Here is a 5,773-nt window from a genome sequence, read left to right as displayed (position 1 = left end):
TACTATTTTACTTGCAGCATCGGCGAGAAATCACTGCGCGGTACACTACTGCGTTTCACCGTTTCCCGCCCATTGTCAGCTGTTCAGTCTGACTGCCACTTGCGGATGGTTAGTGTCGATTGTTGTGTGGTACTGTTCTCGTTTGTGAAATGGAGTGTCATCCAGTTGAAAGTGATAACCCAAGGAAGAGGCCACGTAATGAAGAAATGTGGAGTAGTTCAAGGCGGAAAAAGCAAAGGTATCGTATTATTAATCTATATATTTACAAGGTAACATACAAAACCTCCCACTATTTTAGTTAAGTTTGAGTAGCATTCCCACAACAAGAGTACAATCAGTTTGTGATACTTCATCCCAGCACGTAGCAAATGAGTTTTATTCTCATTGCAGATACGACCCACCGGGTCCACCAAAGCTGCTTACATGTAACCATGGGAAAAAAGCACCAGCTTACCGTTGCAGGGAAGTAACGCGAGCTGATCGGAATGCATTTCATAAGAGGTTCTACGATACTAGTGGAAACGTGTCACAGTTGAAAATCAAGCAAGACGCGTACATTTTAAAATATACTGATTCATTCACTCCTAAGATATCGAGGCCTGTAAACAACAAAAAAGGAGACAAACATATCGCGGTGAAGTACCCAATTTATAAGATATCCACGCGGGAGTGTGTTCCAGTTTGCCAAACGGCATTCCTAGACACTTTGCGATTGTCAAAGAGCCTTGTGAATGGTGTTGTTTCACGACATTTTAGGCCAGGGGATATGCCAGTAGAAAAGAGGGGTGGTGATCGCAAGCTCAAAATGTATGAGGAGATGCCGTGGTAGAGTTTATTAAGAAATTCAATGTAATAGAAAATCATTATTTCAGGAGCAAAACTAGCTGCCGGAAGTACATTACAAAAATGTGGTGGTTGTATGATGCCGAGGCATCAGACGATAGGAAGAAAGTTAAATTATCTTACTTTCGTCGTGTGTTCCGGACTGTTTTCTATATTGGGTTCGGCAGCCCTAGAAAGGATGAATGTTCCATTTGCATATCCCTAGATGAAAGAATGAAAAATACAAGAAAGCCGGACGAAATACATTCTTTGATGTGTGAGAAGAGATGCCATAAGCTAATAGCACAAGCTTTTTACTCCCTTCTGAAAGATAGACATGACGGCATCATGACAGTATCTTTTGATTGCCAAAGAAATCATGTTTTGCTTCGCGTAACTTATCAAGGCGCATATTATTCACGGCAAATAATCTGACCATGGTGGTGGGTGATTCAAAGTGCAAACAAACAAAGGAGAACGTATTTATTTGCCATTGGGATGAGAGTGCACACAGTACAAGCTGTAATGAAGTAGGTTCAGCTGTATTTTACTGTCTGTCAAACTCTAACATTCCGGAGAGAGTCAAAATAGTTCGCCTCGCATCAGATGGATGCGGGGGACAGAAAAGAGAACATTTTAATGATGGACTTGGTAGGTGAATGGCTTTTAAACTACACTCCTGAGACTGTCAGGAGAATAGAATTTGTGTTCCCAGTTGTGGGGCACTCTTTCCTTCCGTTCGACCGTGTTTTTTTCACGAATTGAGAAGGAAATCAAGAGACGTGATACTATACTCGACCCACAAGAATATCCCAATATTACACTGACTGACAGAGCAAATGCAACACCAAGAAGGAGTGGTTCGAAAGGGATGAAAGTTGGGGAAAAAACAGAGACGGCACGGACGAATAATTGATGTTTATTTCAAACCGATTTGCAGGTTACACAATGCGCACGGCATCGACTCAGTAGGATGTAGGACCACCGCGAGCGGCGATGCACGCAGAAACACGTCGAGGTACAGAGTCAATAAGAGTGCGGATGGTGTCCTGAGGGATGGTTCTCCATTCTCTGTCAACCATTTGCCACAGTTGGTCGTCCGTACGAGGCTGGGGCAGAGTTTGCAAACGGCGTCCAATGAGACCCCACACGTGTTCGATTGGTGAGAGATCCGGAGAGTACGCTGGCCACGGAAGCATCTGTACACCTCGTAGAGCCTGTTGGGAGATGCGAGCAGTGTGTGGGCGGGCATTATCCTGCTGAAACAGAGCATTGGGCAGCCCCTGAAGGTACGGGAGTGCCACCGGCCGCAGCACATGCTGCACGTAGCGGTGGGCATTTAACGTGCCTTGAATACGCACTAGAGGTGACGTGGAATCATACGCAATAGCGCCCCAAACCATGATGCCGCGTTGTCTAGCGGTAGGGCGCTCCACAGTTACTGCCGGATTTGACCTTTCTCCACGCCGACGCCACACTCGTCTGCGGTGACTATCACTGACAGAACAGAAGCGTGACTCATCGGAGAACACGACGTTCCGCCATTCCCTCATCCAAGTCGCTCTAGCCCGGCACCATGCCAGGCGTGCACGTCTATGCTGTGGAGTCAATGGTAGTCTTCTGAGCGCAGGCCTCCTTCAACCAATCGACGGGAAATTGGAACAGCCAGGGTGTCTTGCACATGCTGAAGAATGGCTGCGCCTGGACCCCTCGCACGTGCCACATGTCCCTGCGCCAACCATCTTCGCCACAGGCGCTGCACCGTGGACACATCCCTATGGGTATCGGCTGCGATTTGACGAAGCGACCAACCTGCCCTTCTCAGCCCGATCACCATACCCCTCGTAAAGTCGTCTGTCTGCTGGAAATGCCTCCGTTGACGGCGGCCTGGCATTCTTAGCTATACACGTGTCCTGTGGCACACGACAACACTTTCTACAGTGACGTCAGTCTACCCTGCAATTGGCATAAAGTTCTGACCACTCCTTCTTGGTGTTGCGTTTGCTCTGTCAGTCAGTGTATTTCCCAATTCGGAACCGCTATACCTCACGCAGGGAAGGTCTTTGACAGAAAAAAGTGATTACTAATATTGTCCGCGCATTTGCTCAATGGCACATTCATTTCCCTGCAAACGATTTTTCTTTAAAAGAAACAGCAATAGAAATTATGTTCTTATTAAGGGAGAAGTCCATTACAGGGTTAACTTAGGATTCTACAGGACTGTCTGTAAAAGGTACAAGACAATCAAAGATGTGCTACCTCCTACTGTGATACCAACAGGTGTTAAGGTGTCTCCTCCGAAAGTCCGTGATGTTGCAGCATTATTTGTAAAACATTTCGGTCCTGATTGGTTGTCACTGGAGTCTTTGTCGTACTACAAGAACATAGTCCAGTTAACTGGTATAGAAACTGTTGAAGATGCTACTCAGCAATATTCTGTGTGTTCAAATGCATGTGAAGTTACTGGTTTGGTTGTGTAGGCTAGTGAATGGCCAAGAAATGTGAACAAACGTAGCATTTCCATGCTTCAAACTTTCAGCTTGACTGTTCTGCAACTTAGAATTTACATTACTACCTAAATGTTCATGTTTTGTTCATTTCTTGTGAATGGTAATTATAAAGAAGTATTTCTATTATTTCAAAACGGGATATATCCATGTCACATGCTTCTAAACCAGATACACCCAAAATAAATTCCCAAATATTTACAAAACCATAAATTAATTTCGTTGATATCTAAGGTATATATGCACCTATCTTGTGCAAAATACTTGTCAGAGTTTCAAGGTTTTCTTCTTTCATGCAGTAGAGTTAGAGTGTTTCTTATGTCTCCTGAAAAATATTGTATTTGTGACTTATCTGCTTTTGAAAATAAACGACTCAAATGAACTGTTATTAGCATGGGTTAGTACACGGAGAAATGTAGTAAGAATTCATTTGTATTAATTATATTTGCCAAAGGAATAATACATTAACTTTGAATATCTACATAAATGTCTGTTTACTACTAGGCCTACCATATTTGTCAAGTCTTTATATCGGTATTTTATTCGGAACTGCATAAACAAGTATTATGAATGGACGTTATTCAGTTGTATAAGGTGTTTTAAAAGTACGTTCTTTAATTCCAAGCGTGGAAATAAAGGACTAAAACATTTTTGTCAGTATACATGAGGTAGTCGTCGCTCAGTTCGCCCGGTAGATAACGGTAAACTTCACACACAGCGTAGCATAAAGCAAATCATTCCGGTCTCCGCTTACTCTGCATACAGCCACTGCTCTAAATAACAAGAACCTGCGAAATAGTACTGCGATTGAAACGGACCCTACGTCTCGGAATCTTTGGTAGAATTCTACAGTCGATGATTTATCTCTTTGGAAGTCAGTGGTGTTAACATTGTGGGTAGGATGATCAAGGGACAACTCTTGAAGCTTTTAAAACATTCTGTGTTACAATATTATTCCCTGTACACTACAAATTATTTTGGCAACATGCCCACTAAGTGGGGAATACACCAACTGAGGCAAGCATGCTAGCGCACTTTAGTACTAACAGATCTACGGACGTCCTGGTCATATAAAAGTAGTTTGTGACACTCGAGATTGTAACTTGGACGTAAAGTGAGCAACCAACGCGGAATGGAAACGCTGACATGTCTCTCACGTGAACTTGGCTGTCATGGAACGCTGACGACCGGATCTTTCTGTTAGTTAAACGAGTTGTTCACTGATTTCAAAATTGACTTATTGATGGTTTAGAGAAGATTATAATAATATTAGAGCCGGTCATTTATTTCCAGCTACAATGGATTGCTCAGAATTATATATCGTCCACTTTTGCAACCAGAATTAGGACACTCTTTCAGACGGAATATTAGATTGTGGAAACTACTCATGACTTATTGATCTCATTATTCAGAAATGAGGTGGCTAATTAAATTTCGCATTTGCTAACAACGAAGTAAAACTCTTTCCCTCTCATGCGCTGAGTATCAATGTGGTCTACAATATCCTTTTGAAGAGAGCAGTACAGTCTTGGAGAAACCTAGCGTGTTGGCCACGCAGTTTGAGTCATGTAGCTGTGAGCTTGCATTCGGTAGATGGTAGATTCGAACCCTACTGTCGGCAGCCCTTTCCATGGTTTCCCAATTTCACACTGGGGCTGTACCTTATTAAGCCCATGGCGACTTCCATCCTATTCCTAGCCCCTTCCTATCCCATGGTCGCTATGAGACGTATCTGTGTGGGTGCGATGTAAAACAAATAGCAAAAATAGAAAGTAAAATATATTTTAGTAAACGTACACGCTGAAAATAAATACGTCGAAAAGATATGTAGTAGAATGGAATGGAATGAACTCACATGTTGCAGGAATACCAGATTAGGAAATGGAGATAGATATTGTTGCTTCGGTAAATAGAATAACCAATGATTGCGGAAGTAAGGAGGACATAAAATGTAGACTAGCCCAAGCTAGAAAGGAAGTCAGCTTACTTCGGACATAGATATGCGTATTAGAAATATGTTTCTGAAGACTTCAATATGGAGCATGATAGGTACTGATAACTGGCTCGGATGGAAAAATCATAGCTTTTGAAATGTGGTGTTATACAAGAATGCTGAAGGTAAAATAAATAAACAGAATCAAAATTGAAGAGTCTGCATCGTATTGGTGAGAGGAGAACAAGTGGGCGAATTTTAATGCCAGGGTAAGGTAATATTGGTCGGGGGGGGGGGGGGTAGGTGGGAGAGAGGTGACGAAACACGAATATAACAAGCAGATTTTATCGGATGTAGTATGCAGTAGTTAAGTATAAATGGAGAGGTTAGTACAATATAGACTGATATGAAGAGCTGCTTTAAGCCACTCTGTGGACTGATGTCCCATAAAACAGCAGTTCTTCCCTTGTTTCACGACCTTTCCCCTATTACGTGTAGATTAAGCCCAGTT

This window comes from Anabrus simplex, chromosome 1 (assembly GCF_040414725.1).
Source record: "Anabrus simplex isolate iqAnaSimp1 chromosome 1, ASM4041472v1, whole genome shotgun sequence".
In the NCBI taxonomy this organism is placed as follows: domain Eukaryota; kingdom Metazoa; phylum Arthropoda; class Insecta; order Orthoptera; family Tettigoniidae; genus Anabrus; species Anabrus simplex.
The sequence above is the reverse complement of the archived record's forward strand: the minus strand, read 5'-3'. Positions refer to the sequence as shown.